The sequence below is a fragment of the Trichosurus vulpecula genome, chromosome 9, assembly GCF_011100635.1.
Source record: "Trichosurus vulpecula isolate mTriVul1 chromosome 9, mTriVul1.pri, whole genome shotgun sequence".
Lineage (NCBI taxonomy): Eukaryota > Metazoa > Chordata > Mammalia > Diprotodontia > Phalangeridae > Trichosurus > Trichosurus vulpecula.
The window spans coordinates 170,406,287-170,427,487 of NC_050581.1; the positions used below are offsets into that span (position 1 = coordinate 170,406,287).

Sequence of the window (21,201 nt, forward strand, 5' to 3'; positions counted from 1 at the left end):
TGGCGCTTCCCATCTCCTCCCCGCCGCCGCCGCCGCCGCCACCGCCACCGCCGCCACCACCGCCACCGCCGAAGCCTCTGTTGGGGCTGCTGGGGCTGAGGCTGCTGCTGCTGCTGCTGCAGTCGCCAACGCCGCTGCCGAGGGAGAGCTGGAGCCAGAGCTGGAGCCGGAGCCGGAGCCGGAGCCGGATCCGGAGCCTCAGCCTCTCCTGGAAGCTAGTCCGGAGCGGAGGAATCTATTGTTATTTATTGTGTGGCTGTTGCATGCAGCAGCGACACAAGCCCTCGCCTATGAGTGTGTGCGTGTGTGCGCGCGGGTGTGCACGCGGGTGTGCGCGCGAGGGCGAGCGTACGTGTGTAAAGGACAGAAAACACCTTAGTTTGCACCGAGAGACCGTTTGCAGCGGGTGAGTTTGTATTTTTCCATTTTTGCTCCACTTTTCCAGCCGTCTCCTGCTTGTTTTCTCCACTTAAAACAACAACAACAACAACAAACCCCCCCCAAGAACCAAAACAGTAAAAAAAAAAAAAAAAGAGAGAGAGAGAGAGAGGGAGAAAGAGCAACCCCCCCCAACTACTTTTTTTTTTTTCACGTTCAGCCTCCACGTGTGTCTCCCTCTCTCTTCTGCCTTCCTCCTTTCCCTCAGTCTCTGTCTCTTAGGGGGTTCGGGGGGGAGGGCCGCTGGGTGAAGATGGGGGGTGGTCCGCTGTTTGTGATGCTCTTGCATCTGTCTCTATATTTGCATAAGTGTGATCCAAAGCTTCTCGGTGGCGGGCCGGGCGCGGCGAGGAGAGGCGAGGCTAGGCTCGCAGCTTGGTGGCGGCGGTCACCCCGCTCCCGGGGCTCGCTCTCCCGTTCCCCCCAGCCCCGCACCTCCTCGCCCTCCCGGCTCTCTCTCCACCTCCAGCCTCCCTACACCCCTCCATTCCCCCCTCCCTTACGTCTCGGGCTCTGGCCAGTGGACACAGTAGCTTCGGTGAAATAAACAAATAAAAGCGTAGTGTAACTTTAGATTCCCGGAGTTGGAGTCGATACTGTTGCCAGTTGAATGGAAAGTGGTTGTGGGCGCTGAGCTGAGCGAAGAGGGAGGGAAACGGGAGGGAGGGAGGAGCGAAGGTCTGGAGGGACTGAGGGGGCTGCTCCAGTTCCCAGGGGTCGGTCAGGCCTCGGGCCTCGTTGGGGGTGGTGGTGGATGTCTGTGTGGGGCAGACTCGCTCTGCTGACAGTGACCCGGCGGGGAGGCGGGGGCGCGACCACTCAAGCACCTTCACTTAGGACTTTAAGAAACTTTTTTTTTCCTTCCTGGGTCTGCCCCCTCTTAGTCCCACCTACCTCGTGGGCTCCAGCAGACAGGCCGCGGGTACCCCACAAGGGGCACCCACTGAGAGACTCGTGCACTCTCACACACGCATTTCAGCGAAAACATTCCCCTCACGCTCCCAAGTGTGCGCACGCACACTCACACTCTTCCCAGCTACTTTTATACCGAATCCAGAGACACAACCACATTGACACACATATAAGCACACTCAAACAGCTGGGAGGCTGGCCAGCCTCAACCCTTTCTCGCAACACTTTGTAATGACCCTGTGAACTAGACTCGCCTGTTTCGTCTACACTCCCAGCTGTGATTGTGTGTGTGTGTGTGTGTGTGTGTGTGCGTGTGCGCGCTTTCTCAATCTGGGGAATTTCTCAAGTTCTGATAGCTCTCCCGTATCAGATACACACGCGTCGCCACTTTATCTCGGGTGATTATTTCGGTCTGTACAGACAGATGGGATCTCACCTTCTTTCCCTTCCTCTGAGTCCATCTGTGAGTCTGTTTTCCGCCCCTCCCTGACTGCCCCCGCCCCCTTTCTCACTCTAGGTCTGTCTGTCTCTCCGTGTCGGTCGATCCCTTTGGACCGACACTTGTCTAGAAGCACCCGCAGCAGGCGGGCACTCACGGCGTTGCCCTGCCTGCCTGCCTCTCTCCCGGCTGGCCTGCCCGCCTGCCCCCGCTGCCAGCCTGCCTGCCGGCCGGCCTCAGCTGCTGAAGTGGCTGCTGAAGTTGCTGCTGCTGCCGCCGCCGCCGCTGCGGCTGCCCCGGCTGCCCGGGGTCATTAGTCTGCTTAAACTCCCGGACGCTGAGCCTGCCCCCCCCCCTTCCTCCTCCTCCTCCTCCGCCTGCCCCCTTCCTTTCTCCCTCCCGCACACTTCCCTCAGTCCCTACACACTCGCGCGCGCGCGCACACACACATGCACACACACACACTCATCCAGACACACCGCCAACAAACAGCGGAAACTTTGATACACACACACACACACACACACACACACACATATATATATATATATATTTGGGGGCATTTATCGAGCCTCGCAGACCCCCTTGCCCACCTGTTGTGGTCTCCGCCTCCATCACCTTCCCCGAAGCTGTCGGGGAGCAGGGACTCGGGCTGCCTAGGAAATCCAAATCACAGTCTCCCCCTAGTCTCTCCCCCCCCCTCCTCGTTTGCTGTCTAAACCCTCCTCCGCTCATCCGCCACCCTCCCTATTCACTCACCCCCACCCCTCCCCTGGACTCCTTAAGAGAATCAGGACTAAATAAACGGTGGAAACTTCAGATCTTGAGCCTGAGACTGCTTCGCCCACCCCTCCCCCTTATTTTTTTCTATTCCTCCCCCCTTTTTGTTGTTGTTGTGGTCGCAACTTTGTGAGAGCAGGGCCGAGAGGAGGGAGACTTTTCTGAGAGTCCCTGCCTGGGTCTGTTTCCAGATCCCGATTCCTCTTACGAGGGAGTTCTGAGGTGTCTGTCTCCCACTCTTTCTGGGGCTCACTCCTACATACACACATACACACACACACACACAATCACACAATCTCGGACATTCTCCCATTATTTCTCCCCTTCCTTCCTCTCCCCATCCCCCCATACCCAAACCTGTATTCTGGAGACTTGTTGCAAGCAACCCTGGTCTCTTGCCGATCATAGAGCTGAAAGTTTGTCTGCAGGAGGAAAGGAACGGGCGAGCGCCCGAGGCAGCCCCAGCAGCAACAGCAGCAGCAGCCGCAGCCGCCGTCGCCGCAGCCGAAGCAGTCCCAGCAGCAGCAGCAGATGGTGCTAGGGAGGAGATGGTCGTGCGGGCTCTGCTAACCTCAGAGTGGGCACGCTAAGAGCTCGGCTGACCTGTCTCTCTGTTCCGGGTAAGTGGAGGACACTCGGCAGAGACTGAGGCGTCTCGGATCGCAGGTCTGTGGGACCCTAGGAGAAGGAGGAGGGGGAGGATTGTGTGTGTGTGTGTGTGTGTGTGTGTGTGTGTGTGTGTGCGCATGCAGTTGGGAAAGCTGAAAGCAAGGTTGAGGAAGAGCGAGTGCTTTCTTGCCAAAGCCCCAGACTTTACAACTCTGGGTTCATTTAGTGATAAGGAGAAGGGAAACAGAAAAAGGCGCATCTCTCAGAGGATAGGTGTTTTTTAAAAATGGAATTTTCCCTTTTTTAAAAGCAGCAGATCCGAGATCAAAGTTTAGCCCCTATAGGATAAGTGCTGCTATAAAATATGGTGACATTCCTCTCTCCTCTTCTTACCCCTTCACTCCCCTTATAACTATTAATTATTTCCAAGTCATTGTGTTCAAATACCGGTGCTGGGCTAATTACAAAGTATATTGATTTAGTCTGTGCTCATCTCACTAAATTTATTTTTTCTTTTGCTCAACCAAAAAGATTGAAATGAAACTGTCCCCCTCCCCAAATAAAACACGCCCTTCAGTATACTGAAGGATGAAATTAATACAACTATTGCATTTGATTATTTTTGTGCTTCTGAAATCTACTTTAGAGAATTAGAGGTGAGCTGATATTCCCCTCCAGGTATCCTGTTAGGATTTAATTTCTTGCGACTGCCATTGAAATAAGCCTGCATATCTCAAAACCCCACACAGTACCTACTGTATTCATTAGAGAGGGATCCAGAACATGCAGACCATATACACTTTACATTTAGTGATTCCTATCCTTGATAACTGATATTAAACAAGGAAGCTGAATAAGTAAAGCATCAATGACATTTAGGACTTTGTGATTCTGGGAGTAGGGGTAACTTCCTACTGATGGCCGTGGCCTTCTGAAATTTTTTTTTTCCATTGTGGTGGCCAGTTTTTGTTGAAACTTTTAATCAGGGTTTAAAAAGGAGATGCAAACACTTAAGATGTTCATTGTCATGTGGTAGGATATATAACTGAGAAAAAAGAGTACCTGATATTTTCATTGTTAGTGAGAGATATGTTATATGACTTTTCTTTCTCCCTCCCCTGGAGTTGTAACTCTCAGAGTAGACCTAGTCATTATTTTTTTTGAGTTCGGGACAAGAAGAATGGATTCCTGGTCACAAAAAAAAATAGAATTTATATTCTCCTTCCCCCCATCCCCAGTCCCTTTATTTGAACTGTCTCATAATTACACAGCATTCAAAACACACACACACACACACACACACACACACAACCCCACTCAACTAGTTACCATTCACAAGGTGTCGGCTAAACTCTCATTGAAAAAAAAAGGTATTGTAGCTTTAACATCTTGCCTTGGAAGCATTCTTTCTCCTTAGTCTTTGGATTACTCATTGTATGAGAGAGAGAGAGAAAAAAAAATCACTTTTTTGGGAGGGGGGAGAAAGTAAAGTAAACAGCCTTCAACAAGTGAACCTTGACAACCCAGATTAAGGGAGGCAGTGGAGATCAAACAAAGCTGCTGCTGGGCCGTTGTCAGGGGCGGCCTCAGGGAAAGCTCTGTACCGTGCCATTAGGCAGGCAGACTCTATGTTCACTTATGCAGAAATGGACCATTGCAAATGCTGATCTTTGTTGGGCAACTGAAGGTTAACTTGGAGAGAAAGATCTATAGTCTCTTCAGTCGTTATTTTTATTTCTTTAGCTTTCTGAGTGGCTAAACAAGTTAATTTTTAAAATGGACTCTGGTGATCTGAACTCCTCCCAGAAATAGCAGAGTGGGCCTTTGCATTCTGATATGAGTTGAGTTACTCAGAACCACAGAGTGCAATTCTTGTCTTTCACCAAAATTGCACTCCCCAATTAGAGTTTACTAAAATTCTCTCCTCTCCAGTCTGAAAAAAAGATCCGTATTGTTAGGGGAGAGGTGGGCTATTTGATGTGGCAGTGTAAAAGTGATGTTCAACAGAAGCATTTCATGCTGAAACAGTTTGGGGTTGGTCAGCTCTTGAATTTTTTTTTTAAAGGCAAAGCAAAACTTTCAAAAAATACCATATTGACTTCTCAGCATGTCATTAAGTATGGCCACTTTGCAACTTTTATTCAAATTCTTTGAAACTTGTCTTTGCTTGTAGACAAGGAAATGTAGTTGCCTTACATTTTTAAAGGAAGTAGTAACAGGAATTACTGTAGCATTTTGTTTTCACAGGTTTGGCAAAACATAATGCAAAAAAAGTCCAGCAATTTAAACTGACAGCATAAGATTTATATTGTTTACTTTGCTGGGCACTTAAAAAAAAGATTTTGCATTTTTTTCAGTCCTGCAACATAAACTATTTTATTTATCTCTTCTTGCAATAAACCATCCTAAAATTAAATAAAATGTCATTTTCAGTTAACTCAACCAATACCATGTTAAATAGGAAACAAGATAAGTAAACACCTACAGAAGAATTGGAAAAAAAAAAAAGTCTTGTCATTTAGGTGTTATACTTTTAATTAGCAGCACAGAGCACACAATGAGCACTTTATGTTGTTGTTGAGTTTTTTATAAGCCAGTCTCACAACCATCAGGAGCAACCTATTGCAAAGTCTGTAGCTTTTTATTGCATACACCTTTTATTGTATAATTAAGAATGTGTGTTAAACATAGCATGTATGCTATTAAGCCATTTGGTGTAATATGTAATGTTTTTTAAAAGCTATAAACTTGTTCTAGTTAAATCATTTGTACCTACAATAGCAAAAAGTCACCTTGGTTAATATTGGGCCTCTCAGGCCTGCTTTTCCTGGGTAGCTTTTCCTTTACCCCTTCTGTGAAAAATTTTTTACCCATAACTTGTAAATGATGTGTTCTTCTGCTGGGTTGGAGGATAAGCCCGTTTTCCATAGATGTTAGAATTAGCAGTACAACTTTGATATCTCAGAAATAAATAAACATTTATTCAGCGGTGTGTCCTATGATATTGAGTGAATAGCGAATAGAACAAAGAGACCAACTTTTCTTGAACTCAGTTACCTTTTCATCAAGAGTCTAATTGTTGCTGTTTTTTGTTTCTACTTTCACTCAGGAAAGACCGAAGTGATTTTTGAAAGGTTACTCACCATAAGGAAGTGTGTGTGTATGTGTACGTGTACAGAAAATGTGTGTTAAGATGTGGATTACATTTAGTGAGGACCTCAGAATATTTACAGGACATAATAATAGTTCTATCTTTTAAAAACAATTTTAGACATATGCTCATAAAATTTAAATAGATTAGAGAATGTCAGAAAATAGTATAAATTTTGTTTATGATTCAGTTACTTTAAGGCACTTACATTTAAAGCAGCTCATTTAACCTTGGGCCTGACTAGCATTAAGTGGTAGAGGGGGCTTCTAAGGAGCCCTTGTTGCCCTTTGCTCTCCCGATAATCTTAAATTACTACAACTTAATTGCGACTTCAAGGCACTCAGCTCAACATGTTTTTATATGGCTGAGAAAGGGTGTAAAAGGCAGGCTTAGATTTGCACAGGTGGTAGGGTTTTTTTTTTCCAATAGTTTTAGCTTAGGCCTTTTTCTTACCTTCACATCTTGTCAAGTGTAATAGCTTCATTAATAAAACTCATTCAGAATAAATAATATTTTTAATGAGTAAACATGAAGTGTTGTTTCTTAATATCTGATGCAAATAATTTGCATTTTTAGAGACCCTTAAGTAAAGGTCTGCCTGATATAGTAAAATTATCCCTGGGGGGAGACTGGAGGACTTTATCATTGTATGTTACCAAATTTATTTTGTCTTTTGAGGGGAAAAGAGTTTTCTTTTTTAAATTATTGTAGGTAGTTAGACAAGGTGAAGTACCCTTCAGACTGTGAATGAGAGGAAGAAGCCCAGGATAGGGTTTAGCCCTGGGAGAATCTAAATTAGGCATCCATCCTACTTGTAAGTAATCAATGCAGTGACTTCCAGGCCTCCTCATACTCTACATTTTTCACTCCAAGCAACCATTTAGGGCAGAAGTGGCCCTTATATTCCAAATTAATAGGACCTGACTTGGTTAAAGTTAACTGACTGAGTTAGAGAAGAAAGAGGCTGCCAAAGTCATGGACACCAGCCTTTTGACTGAAATAACCAGTTGTTTTCACGTGAGCTGAATGACTCTGGAGTTTGTTACAGTATCTCTGAGGATATGTTGCAACGGTGTGGTAATGGGTAGCCAACAGAAAGAAGAGTGTTTGAAGAATGGTGTGGCCTCCTTGATTTCAAGAAAATGTTGCAGTTTGGACGTCTATTGCTAATATCCTTCTGCTAAATTTGGCTTAGGGTGAGAGGTGGCCATCGGCTCTCCTCTAGGAGGGCATAGTGGAAGGGAGCTAGCTGTACAGGAATCAGGGAGAAACAGTTTTATAGCCTTGTTTGTTCTGTCAGTAAGTTATTTTTGATTAGCAGCACAGTCAGATGTGGCAAGGGCATTTTTAGTGATTGCTCTTTAGAAATCAAATTCCTATTGACAAGGTTTGCCTTGAACCTATTATTTCCCTTTATTATTTTACCCGATCAGAAGCTGCACTAAGCGGCTTGGGGAGGAGAGTCTCTGTGCAGCTTGTTTTTCGGTTCTGATTCCCTAGATACCCATTTTTAACATATGCACGGCCTTGCTTACAACAGGTGTGTGCATGGCCCTCTTGAACAATGTGGACAGTTATTTTTATGAAACATTAACTGACAAAATATTTTCTACACAATCACACAAGGGAAGGAGGTGGGGTGGGGTAGGGGTGAAGGCAGCCCAGACTGATCAGACCTGATACCTGTTCAGTTATAAATCATTTTTGCCTTCTGGCCTTCTATGTTCTGCTTTTTAAAAGAAGTCTCCATTTAGTGCCTTGAAATGGCAATTAAGTTGTAGTAATTTAAGATTATTGGGAGTGCAAAGGGCAGTAGAAGCTCTTTGGAAGTCTTGTCTCCACATTTAATTCAACTCAGTCATGGGGTTAAAGGAGTGTCTTCGGTGTGAGTACTTAAAGCGACTAAATCGTAAACAAAATGTATATTATATTCTGATAAGTAATAACCTATTTAAATTATATTAAAGTATCTGCACGAAAACTCAAGACAGAAATACTGTCAAGTCTCTCTAGAGCATCTGTACAGAGATATCTGGATAGACCTGTCAAAATGGAACCCATGTCATGAGATATTTGCATATGTCTGGTGTGTAACATAGTATGTCTATAATTTCTTATAAAAGCCAATTTGCCTTTCTAAATAGTGTCTTTAGTAGAAGCGGTCTCAAAGTAGTGTTAATAATTCTAAAACTCGACTCAAGTGACTTGTTTATTATTACCTCCTTTTGCCATACAATATAATTCAGAGCTGTATTTGATTCAAGTACTCGCTTCCTTTGTTGTTGGCCCTGCAATGCTCCCAAATCAAACAGGCAGCTACAGGAGATGGCTCTTTCACTGGGACATGTTCTAGTCTGTTCTACTTTCCTAGTTTGAAAGTAGTTTATACTAACACCTTGGACGACAGCTTTTGTATCATAAAGTGGATCTGGAGATAGCATTATATCCCCCTCCCCCAGTTAAATTGAATACACCAAGATATTAAATGATACTTAAAGCACCAAATTAGTAAAGAGGATTCCTAAGATGTCTCTACCCTCCCTTAGCCCTGCTTTTGACTCATTATGTGACTCTTGGCAAATCGTTAACCTCCCAAGTACCAGTTTTCCATTCTGTAAACTATAGTATTTTTAGGATCATTCTTTAAGATGGCTGATTAAAAAGCCCCAAAGTAGTATTATTACTCATATTTTAAGGGTTTTCGGGAGACTGCCAGGGCATTGCTGGCATCTCTTTGGAGAGAGTGCCGATTGAGCTGCAGCTTCTCACGTTTATTCACAGAGTTAGTGATGCTCTCTCACAGGAGCGGCTTCCCTTTCTAGAGACAGTAAGTACATTGATATAGGCCGAGGTTATGGGGAAAGAGACTTGAATTTGCATAGCTGATTCCAAAAAATCAGAAGGATTGAACCACCTGTTCAAACCTCCGTTTTGATGGAGTGGCAGCCGAAAACATTGCTTGGGAAAAGGTGAAATTTGGAAAGGAATAAGGCCCCTTTTCAGGGTCAAAGAAAGGAGGAAATTGAGATACTTGGTGTTTTCGACTACAGAAGCAAGGCAGAACAAAAAGGTGTCACAGTTCAACAAGATGGTTGGCACAAGTAAAAGCATTGTTAGTTTTCCCTTAGCATCCAGACATTTCCTTTCATATTGTATTGTGGTTTCATCCATGTTTCCCAATGAGTGTTGTCAGGTTGTAGCTATCAATTAGTGTCAAATGGCTTTCCTTGGGCACTCTGACACTTTTTCTTCTGAGTATTCCATCTCACTTTCTTAATCAGAACTGTTTATTCATTAATTAGTAGATTAACCGTGTTAGCACATCAGTAAACTAAAGTAGTCAGATTTCCCAGAGCATCTTGGGAAATTCTCTGTAGTTTTATGTGACTGGACATGCAGTATTATTGATTTAGAAAGCTTAGCCAATGGTGCCAAAGTGTTTTTAAGAGATATAAATATAGAAAGCAGGGTAGCAAGAAGAATGCATCTAAAAAGATTATGTGATAAAGGAAGATAAAATGCTAAGGAGGTTTGTTTAAATATTCAGGGCTTCAGCTAAAGATCTAACCACTAAGATCAAAAGAGTTATTTAAATAAAAATTGTACAGACATAGTTTTCCTCTGCATTAGTAACATGCCTTTTGAAGTTATCCAGCAGAAATGTGTTTGTCCAAAATGCCCTATTTTTCATCTTGAGTTGCTACTTTGACTTGGAGTATTTTTCGACTTGAAGTTATAAAACATTTCCATTTTAATAACTTTTCAATTAGCTTGGTGTCATTTTCATGCGACATACAGGTGAGTATTTTTCAGTTACAAATTCAACAAGCATTTATTAATCACCTACTGTGTGACAGGTGTGTTATTGCTGTGTACAGTTCATTTGCCTTGACAGTATTCTACATATCTGCCTTCTTGTTTCTGTTCAGTTTTCCAAGCACTCTGTTTTTACATAGCATAGTTGATCTCAAACAAAACCAAAGAAAACAAAATAAACCAAAGGATCTTTGGGAAGATGGCAGAGCACTTTACTACCCTAACAGCAAATAAAGGCTTTTCTCTAAAAATGAAAGATGGAAATGATTGGAAAAACAGAAGATGCAGTAGATGAGGAAAAGTAGTATTAATGTCACTGGTTAATGAAACAGTATAATGTTAAATCATTACTGTCTTGTTTGTTGAAAGGATGTTAATCATTTCATTAAGAAGGGTTAAGTAATTAACTATATGTCTTTAGGGAAGTAGTGACAGACATCTTTTAGTGATTTATTACTGAGATGTTAAAATAGAAAGTTTACTCGTTTTTAACTTAACAAGGGTGGCTAGCCAGCTAAACCTTGTGAGAGCAGAGATGTACGGCTCCCACAAGCACTGAGTGCATGCAGGACAAAATGCTTTTTAGAGAAAATAGGGCTTTGCAGCAGGCAGGCGGCCCGTGGCTGCCTGAGTTTTCTCCTGGAGCCTCCTCCAGGCATGTTGTTGCAGCCCTCATGTTATGAATGCTTTCTGTGGGTTTAGGAAGGGTTCATCTTGTTTTCTAAATAATGGCTTTTGTTGCAGTATGATGCTTGTTGACAGTAAACCAGGAGCATTAACTTGGGTAAGCTTACAACAAATTCTTGTACTTGTAGAAGCAAGTTATCTTCCTTTGCTCATTAGATTGTCAAATCATCCAGCCTTTTTGTTTCTCTCCATACTGAAGGTGTAGTACAGTGGCTCAGGTACTCCTGCTTGGAGAGTGAGGCAGAAAATTCACACAGTGAGCATCACCCCTCCCCAATCAAATAAAGTTATTAAGTTGTTAATATGAACTGATTTCCCCCCCCCTTAAAAATAATTCAAGGACTACATAAAACACTCCTCTGCTGCAAAAGGGAGTTAATGTTTGTATCAAATAAAATGTGCTATTTTTTTTAAATAAATTACTAAATAGCAAAACAGGAGCTGTATAGACCACTTAGTTCAGCCCCCTTTGTTTTACATTTAGGGAAGCTGAGGCTTATAGAGCTCTGAGTCTTCTGAATCCAAGGTTAGTGTACTTTCCCCTAACAAATAGCAAATATAGTCATTTCTGCATTAAAAATGAATTTTACATAAAAGGTTGATCATATCTTAACAGACATTGATTTATTAACATACTGGGAATAGATTTCTGCTGTTATTTTTTGCAACAGTGACTTTTTCTTAGCAATAAAATGTAGACTATTATACTTATACATCTTAGCCTTCAAATTTAGTGCAGCCTTTCTAGGCAGAGGCAGTGGGAAGAATACTGGATTAATATCAAAAGTCCTGGGTTCAAATACTGACTCTGGTACTTCCTAGCTGTGTGACCTTGGGCAAAACATTTCTTTGAGCCTTCCTTTCTTCATGTGTTAAATAAGGAAGGAGATTCACATTGATGTTCTTGGAGAAACTTTTAAGATCCAAAACCACCGTGTCTAGAAGGGACTGGAAGGAACCTCTGAGGTCCCATGGAACTTTGACAATCAATAAGCCTCTTAAGAAATTCTTCAGATAATTTATTTCCTCTAAGAACTATGTGCATATCTATGTGTTGAAACTATGAATTACACATACCCATACACGTATATATATATACATATATGGTTCAAAAGCATTTTGCTTTTAAAAACAGCAGCGTATGATGAATGTATGGTGTCAGCTTAAAATGCAAGTATATTTCTTTATGTTTTACATAGTAATTGCTCCAGAAGGAAATTTTTTAAAATGAAATATTTATCTAGATTATGACATTTTTATAAGAATGATAATCCTAATGCCAATTTCTTATAATGCAAAAAAATCAAGTAAATCATTTATTGAAAGGCACTAGCTATTTTCTTAGCATCTTTTCAAATTGTTGCCTGGGACTTACTAATTATTTTTAAAAAATGGATTTGCTAGAGCATTGGTCAGCTGTAGTTTGAGTAAGACACTGTAAGACTTTCTGTCTCTCCACTCTGAACATTTTCACCGGCTAGCTCCCTCATGCTTGGACTTCTCTCCCTCCTCATTTCTATCTCCTGGCTTCTTTGACTTCATTCTGGTGCAGCTCAAATGTCACCTTTATAAGAAGCCTTTCCTGATTCCCTTGAATGTTAGCACCCTCCCTCTGTCGATTAGCTTTATCCTGTATGTGGCTTGTCTGTACAACTTGTTTTCATGTTGTGTCCCATTAGACCATGAGCTCCTTGAGATCAGAGACTGCTTTTCTTTGTATCACCAGCACATAGTAGGTGATTAAATGCTTGTTGACTAACTGACGGACTTTAGCAAGTACTTTATATTTACACATGAATTCAGTCTATGGTATAACATCTTATTTAATATAGAGATTTACTTATGGGCATTTTAAGGGTTGGCATTTATATAGTAATATATATATATATATATATATATATATATACACATGTATATATCTATCTATATACATAAAGATACACATAGATATAACTGGGAAGATATTTTAAAAATCGTATATGTCAAATTCAAGCTCTGTTATCCAACTTGCTGCATAAGCCCGAGTTTATGCACTGTGATAATGCTAATGACTAAGGGAATCAGTGATGCATGGCTGCAGGAAATCAGTGGTATAATCAGAGAAAGTTATCAGTTTTTTTGTCATTAAACATTAGTGATAAATAATACACTGTTCATTTTTAGCAGATAGAACATATTTAATTCTGATGTACAGAGTTTCAATTTAGTAAGGTTCATTGCTGAATAAAATGCTAATCTTTTATAATTTAGAAGAAAAGATGAAAATGTATTTGTGTCAGTATGGTTACTTGCTCTGGCCATCTAGGAATGTTGCTCTTGGCCAGTCTCTGATTAGCTGGAAGTTTTTTTTTTCCCAAACTAAAATGACTCGGTTATTTCTATTGATATTTTATTAGAAGGTTCAGCTAACAAACAGAGTGTATTATCGTAGTCCTTCAAGAAGAACACTACCAAGGTAGAATGTGCTTCCCTGAAACATGTACAAATGATACAGATCAAAACAGAAAACTGTGTTGTAATTAAAAAGCAAATTCAGTGTCGGTCAGTTGACAAGCATTTATTAAGCACCAGAAACTGCTAAATTCCGGAGTGTATTGTCTTAACCAGGGGTCTTAAATTGGACATAGCATTAAAAAGTTTGAAAAAAAATCACAGTAATTACTTGATTATTTTTCCTTTTAATTTTGGTTCTTCTCCTAACCCAGTCATTAACGTGTCATCTGGGGAAAGATGTTTAAAACTCATGGGGTTTGAGTGACCAGATGTATAAAAATAGTGTTCAGAGAGGAGGTCACCTTTAGATTGTCTTTAAGTATCCTTCTGGCTATAACATTTTGTGAATCGGTGACTTTGTAAATTAGCAGAAGATGTATTTGGTGCTGGTTTATTAAACTAAAATATTTGGCCTTTAATGCCTTTGTTTCCAATCTTTTGAAGTGTTGTGAAAACATAAGGACCGTAATAGAGGGTCTTGTTGCTCTTTCTCCAAGATGTCCATCTCAGGGTAGACCAGAAAGCTCTGCCTCTGAACTGAAGGATAAAAGAGGCTATTTTGTCAAGTTTTAAGTGACATAGGGAAAGGTGTGACTGAAGCCAGAATGAAGACTTCTAGATCATTCCAAAGACAGAGCTTTGGGAATCTGATTCCCATGAACATGAAAGTGGAGCACCCTGCTCCCTTCAGTTTGCCTTTCCCTTTTTCCTTCTGTGGTTGTCTTATCAGGCAGGCTGTGGTCAGAGGGCTGGCTCTGGAGTTGGGAAGATCTGGGTTCAGATTCCACTCTGCCACTTACCAGCTTTATTACCATGGACAGATCACTTAAAAGGGAGCATTTATATTTAAGCTTTAATGTTTGCAAAACACTTGATTGTCTCATTTCACTTTTGTTTGACCCCTCTGAACCTTCTTGCCCCTCCTTCCACATAGGTTCACCGTGAGGTTCAAATGATGCTTTTTTGGAAAGCAATTTGCAAACTTCAGAGTGCTAGGAAAATTTCAGCTATCCCTTTATGCCAGTTATTAGCAGTAACCGATCTTGCCGTATTAGTATTGGACCTCACTTTAGCAGGTTTGGCCAATTGGATCAAACTTAGTGATCTTGGCAGAAGTCCCCTAGGGGCTAAAATGAAGATAATCTCTCTCCTTTTTTTAAAAAAAAAATGTTTTCCATGCCAAGATTTGGATTTGGTGAAAGGCTGTTAAATTTATTTCCCTATAACGTTGCCCATAGAGTGTTCTCTTCTCCAACGGCCTCCTTGTGCTGAGATGATAGTATGATGACCATCTGTGTTCAGTTCCTTCCTGTTTCAGTATACCTGGACCAGTTAGAGGAACAGGACTGGTCATGTTCACTGACCGGGTGAGCTGCAGCTCCTCAGGAGTCAAAGGCCAAGGTTCATGGAGACAGGGAGCTATAGTGGCAGCTTTCAGTATGCTCATAAAGAATCCTTCAGAACTCCTCTTCCTCAGGTCTAAAGGAGTGAAAGGCCGGAAATGGTAATGGGCCCTTCAGGAACATAGTTTGTTTACCAGTCGATGAGTGAGCAGAGATTAATGCATCCTTGTTTGCAAGATTTGCTGGAGCTATATGCATACATTTATAAATTTCCCATCATTTCTCACACTTCAGGAACTTCTACCCTGATGCCAAAGCTTGTGTCTTTAAAGAAAAATTAAAAAAAAAAACTCCCCAACAAGTTAGCTTCTTTCAAGGCTCGGCTGATCTCTCATCTCTCATGGGAAGCATTTCCTGATGTCCCTACATGTTAGCTGTCTCTCCTTTCATTGCTTCCTCCCCAAAGTATTATGTCATTTATCTATATGTTGTATTATTTCAGAAGAGTGTAAGCCATGGGAGTATGAGGACTATTTTTAATTTTGTATTGCTATGCCCAGCACATAGTAGGTAATTAATAAATACTCATTGGAAATAAAAGCCCCTGCTATGCTTAGCAACACCAGAACTGGACAGAAGTAGCTGGCAGAGACCATGGAAATCCTTCCAGGTCAAAACCACCATCTTTCTTTTTTTTCAGGCAATCGGGGTTAAGTGACTTGCCCAGGGTCACAGAGCTGGTAGATTTCTAAGGCTGATTTGAACTCAGGTCCTCCTGACTCCGGGGTTGGTACTCTATCCACTTCACCACCTAACTGCCCCAAAACCTTCTTTTAGAGATGAGGCAGTGTGGGCCCAGAGAATCATGATGCCTTGATCATTTTCTCACAGGTGAAGTGAGGGCACTGCTAGAGACACCTGCCTGTGCCTTATGCCTCCAAGTCTGTGCTCCCATCACGTTATCATGTTGCCTCCTGAGCTAGTGGTTTATCAAGGCTGAAGCAGGGGAACAAAAATATACTCCACAACTACTGAAGAGGGCACCAAAAGTTCACACTCCTCACCAGATTAGTCTCTGCTTTTAACTTGTTTCTCTGTGTTCCATTTTTGGTCCTTTATGTCTTTGTGTTTACCCAGATCTGCTCCTTCCTTCCCTGTTTGACTTTGGGCAAGTCACTTACCATTATCTCTGTGCTTGTTTCCGTATGTATAAAATGAGAGGTTTGTACCCTTAACCTCTGAGGTCCCTTCCAGATGAAGAGGCAGCCACATGGTGGACTGAGCCCTGGCCTTGATGGCAGTCAGACCTCTCAGTTCCAGTGCTGCCTTCCTGTTTTCGTGGGCCTCCTAGTTCTGGACTAGCTGAAGACTCTGAGGGACTGCGTAGGATTGGTGGCATGGATTTTAGGTGTTTTTGTGGCCCCGAGGTGGAGGAATTAGCAAGTAAAGGGGTTGTGATGACTCCCGTATAAACTAGGGCCAAGAAGGGAACATAGACCCTGTGAAGGGACTGTTTGTTCTTTCATGGGCTCTTATTTGCCTTGGTCCATTCCCCTGAGAGGGGATCTAGAGAACTGTGTCTCTCAGTGTATTTCCACATTGAGTGTTTGTGTTACACTTGGTCAAGCTGCTTCTTCTTCTTCTTCTTCTTCTTCTTCTTCTTCTTCTTCTTCTTCTTCTTCTTCTTCTTCTTCTTCTGATGTCACTTATTGCCTCAGTCTCCTCGTATTTTCTAATCAATCCCATACATGGCCTAAAACATGACCTCAGACACTCGGTAGCTGTGTGTATCCCTGGGAGAGTCACCTAAGATCCTGTGATTCCGTGGTAATTTAATAGTTATTTGTACATTGTCTATCTCGTTAGAGGTACAGTAGATAGAGTGCCAGGCCTGGAGTCGGGAAGACTCATCTTCCTGAGTTCTTGAGCCTCAGACACTTATTAATTGTGTGACCTGGGCAAGTCACTTAACCCTATTTGCCTCAGTTTCTCCTCTGTAAAATGATCTGGAAAAGGAGATGGCAAGCCACTCTAGCATCTTTGCCAAGAAAACCCCAAACGCGATCACGAAGAGTTGGGCATGACTAAAATGATTGAGCCACAAGTATCTCAAGTACTTTTGTGAAAGCTGGATTAGAAAAGAGTACCTGGAAGCAGGGAGATCAATTAGCATAGAGATTTAGGCAAGAGATGGTGAGTGCCCAATAATAAAGGTGTTGGATGTTTTAATGGAAAGAAGACAAAAAATGTATAGCAGTTAGAATTGAAAAGACTTAGTAACTGATTGGTTAGAGGTAGTGGTAGTTAGAGAAAGGAAACAGGCTAGGGTGATTCTGAGGTTATGAGCCCAGGGCTAGTGGGAAGATGGCACCTGGGGACTGGTCTCCTTCTGTTTGCTTACATTCCTCTCTAGGACTGTGGCAGTCTTAGAATTACAAACCTCGAACCTGTATCACCACCTGAAGTTTCATTTTATTTCCTGGCTCAGGTTCTGAGACCACATTAAGGTGACATTTTCAGAGATCTACTATGGCGGAGAGTTCCTTTCTCTTGGCCAAATCCCTCACTTTATCCACTTTTCTTTGGCTGCGCCTCATCCCAGCCTGAATTTATTTCAGGGATTTCTACTTCAGGTTGAATTCATCTGTGGCTCCCAAAGAAGCTTACTATAAGGTATGGCATGTTTTGATTCAGAGCAGGGCTTTTTAACCTGGGGTTTGTAGATACACTGGGAACGTTTAAGAACTTGGATGAGGGAAAAATCCATCTTTATTTTTACTACCTTCTGACTGAAATCTGTCATTTCCTTTAATTATGAATATAGGCAACAAATATTATTCTATGATGGGTCCATGAGCTTTTCCAGATTGTCAGGCCAGTGGCATGCTCTCGAGCTTGCACACACAGACACAGATAGACACAGGTAAACCAAGTTAAGACCCAACCCCCTGCCAGCCCCTTCCTGCTCAGGAGAAAGGAACAGGTTTTGATTGAGAAGTGGAAGCTTTTGCCTTCCTCATAACTCGAGTATTGTTTTGGGAGATCCTGACTAGGCAGACCTTACTTTGTGCAAAAGGTTCTTACATTTTTTCTAACATAAAAAGTTGAAAGGAAAGATTTATTCAGTTACCACCTTGTGTCTGCTTAACTTAACTTGCAGGTGCAGGTCTTTTGAGGGGTGAACATTTTGAAAGTTGAATCTGCGACCAAAGTGAAGGCTGGAAGGCAGGGTAGTTCAACTGGTTGGTTTGGGAGAAGGAACATTGACCTTGGAGGCCGGACATTGGGGCTTCTTCTATTACTTCCACTGCCCCAAGAGACCTTGCTCCGTTTGTCTACATTTCTGTGGTGCTTAAATGTTTACAAGACGCTTGAAATACATTGTTTGGTTGATACAGCAACTCTCTATGGTGAACATGACCTGTGTTGTCAGCTCTTCTTTGCTGGGGAAGGAGCAGAGGCTCAGAGTAGTTGCTATATCTGTCACTTACCTGAAAAGTGGCAGAGCCCAGACTCACAGCCAAGTCTTCCAGCTCCAAGTCCAGGTGCTGAGTTCAACACATTTCACTTCCTTCCCATACTTAACTCAATTATTTTGTTGAATTTCACCCTTCTCATTTGTAAAATTAGGATGTGGACTCTGTCCTTCCCATGTCCCCAAATCTCCAGTTCTCTGAGCTGAGTTAGGAGGTCAGTTAAAACATTTTCTCTTTCCCAACTTCTGAATCAGTTCATTCCCTTGTTTCTCAAGATTCATTCCAATACCCCACAGTTGTAACAACAATGCCACTTGCAGCTGCTTTGGGGGTGTAAGACCAGTAATACCAGCACACTGGAGGGCTGCTAGCACAGGTTCTTTGATCTGATTTTTCTAAAGGAAACAACTTAAAAGGGGTCAACAATCTTATTTTAATCAAACATATATATCATTCACTTAGTTCAGGGGAAAAGTGAACATCCTGAAATTCAGAGAAAATACAAACAGAAATTACAAGCAGAAATTATATAAACAGAGCAAATACAAAGAGCAGAGACCAACAGACAGGGCTTCCAACTGTCCGACCAAAAGCAATACATACGTAGTTACCAGAGAGAGAAGCACCAACGTCTGGGTTTTTCAAAGCTGGAGAGGAGTCCTTAATGGCTACCCAGAGTCTCATCTGGCTAAATCACACAAACACTCTTCCAGTGAGTGAGCCAAAGCAAAATGCTAACCTCAGAGTATATATACCCTTCTTCAGGGTCAGAGGACATCACAACCCTCGTGACCCAGGCTTATGTGACTCAGGTTCAAAGCAGGTCACATAGGCCTGTTAAAGGGTGGGGAAGGTCTTCAAATTGTATTAACATTACAACAGTAGAGGGGAATTCTACACTGGACTTAGAGGTAAAAGAGAGGTTCAGATCCCAGCCCTGTCACTTAATTAGCTGAGCACTCTTGGCTAAAATCAGTTTCTTTGTCTGTAAAATTCAGATAATAATGCTTGTACTACTTCCCTCACAGATTTCTCTTGAGTATCAAATGAGATAGACTCTGTCAAGTACTGACATGTAAACCTTTAAAAACTTCATTTTAATGCAAGTTATTGTTACTATTCTTAGCACCTTTTAAGAATAATAGGGTAGAGTCTCTGTTACAGGAGGACATGGGCAGGAATCATAAAGGATTAAAAAATGTGAATAGTCCTCTGGAGAAGGTACCCTGTTGTTGAGATTACAGATCCAGTGACATAATTGATCAATCAGTCAATAAAGTACCCACCATATGTAAGGCACTATTCTAGGCACCAGGGAATCTAAAGATTAAAAATAAAAAAGTTCCTGTTCTCATGAAGCTTACATTCTATTGGACCACTGATGCCTTATGGTCATTATTGTAGCCATCTTTCATTACTTTTCACTTATTAGCCAACAGTGAGGCTGTTGCTCAGGGGGTGTTACTGCTACAGTGGTCTTTAGCTTGGAGCTCCTTGGGAAGTGAAATGGCTCCTGGAGGCCCTGGATTGAGTCTTCCCAGAGCAGGAGTCCTAGGGCAGTCCTTCCCTTCTTTGATGCAAAGATGTTGATTGTTAATCAGAGAGCTTGTGTTTGCTTTAGATCAAGGATCAAAGGCAGACACTAGAAAAGTGTCTAATTTGGTCCTCAGGGAGCCCCACTTCAACTCTAAAATCCACATGGGGCCTAGAAAATGGCTTGACTAGGAACATGTAAATGTGAGCCTTTGGATGTATACATTGTTAGTATAGAGTCCTGCTCCAAAGGATGCACATTGGCATGTATTGGTGTGGACAGTTTTTTACCTTTAATTATATGGAGAAAGTTTAATAGTGTGTAGGCATATGTGTAAAACAAAACAAGGACTTTATCATTGGAATACATTGTAATATGTCTTGCCGTGGATCAGATGATTGTAGTCTCTTCTCTAATGCCTACTAATTCCTGACACCTGAGTTGTCTTTCCAGGTAGACAGGCTGCTTGACACCACATTTTTCTCTATCATCTCTGGACTACTTGGGTCAGCCAAGGTGGGAGGGAGATGAATCCTCTCTTCCAGGCCCAGTAGGCCTCCTTGTTGCCTCACCATCTCTCCCTTTGTTCCAAGGGCCTTGTTTATCTTTTGCCCTCCCTTCCCAAGAGCCTTTCCTGTATAACAGCTGGCATGAGCTGAAAGCCTTCAAGAGCTGAGGTTGTTCACTTTTCCCTGTGATAGGAAGGTTCTTCCTGAGAAGCTGGTGGTAATCAGCCTTTACTTAGGTCCCTGTTCCTCATTGAAAGCTGGGAATGAGGCACGGGGGAATGATGTGTTTATTATGCATGCTATATAAGTTGAACTTGGGACCCAGACATTTTATGTCTCAGTGGTGAGCAGGCTGAGGAAATTGAAAGCTGCGTGGTAAGTTACAGTTAGGTGCTACCACCTTGAAGATGACATTCCAGCCATGTCCATGGGGTGACACAGCTTTCTTAAACCGAGGTAGTAGAAAGTAGTTGTACCTATTTGAAGGGGACCCCGATGATGCTCCCAGACTACCTTTACAATGTCGTTATCTACCGATCCCTTCTGGCACTTTCTGTCTAATCATATTGACCTCTTGCCCTTTCATTTCTCATCTTTATATCTTTGCACTGATTGTCCTCCATGCCTAAGATTCACTCCCACCTTATCCTTCCCTCTTAGAGTTCCATGTTTCCTTCAAAACGCAGCTCAAGTGTCTTCTAGATGAAGTCTTTCCTGATCCCTGCTGCCTCCTAATGTCATCTCCCTTGCCATTTTACCTTATATTTATTTCATATAGGCTTGCTTATGCTCATATTATCTCCTTTGATAGAATGGTAGCTCCTTGAGGGTGGGGACTGTTTGATTTTTTTTTTTTTGTATTTCCAGTGCCTAGCGCAGTGTCTAACATATAATAGATATTTATTGATTAATAATTTCTTGATTGAGTAACTCTCTCTTTGTATCTCAGGCTTCAGTTCACTCCACATAGGACATGAGGTTAATAGTGGACTATTTACCAGATAGACCTGGGGC

At 42.1% G+C, this 21,201-nt stretch overlaps 1 protein-coding gene across 4 annotated transcripts in view; it reads left to right on the forward strand.

Moving 5' to 3' along the window:
• Positions 1-207: 207 nt before the first annotated feature.
• FOXP1 (forkhead box P1) overlaps positions 208-21,201 on the forward strand; it is a 684,912-nt gene continuing 663,918 nt past the window's right edge. For 2 of the 4 annotated variants that reach the window (XM_036737503.1, XM_036737504.1), the window contains exon 1: positions 208-406. The gene's annotated coding sequence lies outside the window, so the exon portion shown is untranslated. The remainder of the gene's footprint in view (positions 407-21,201) is intronic. The other 2 variants (XM_036737498.1, XM_036737502.1) reach the window with 1 other exon arrangement.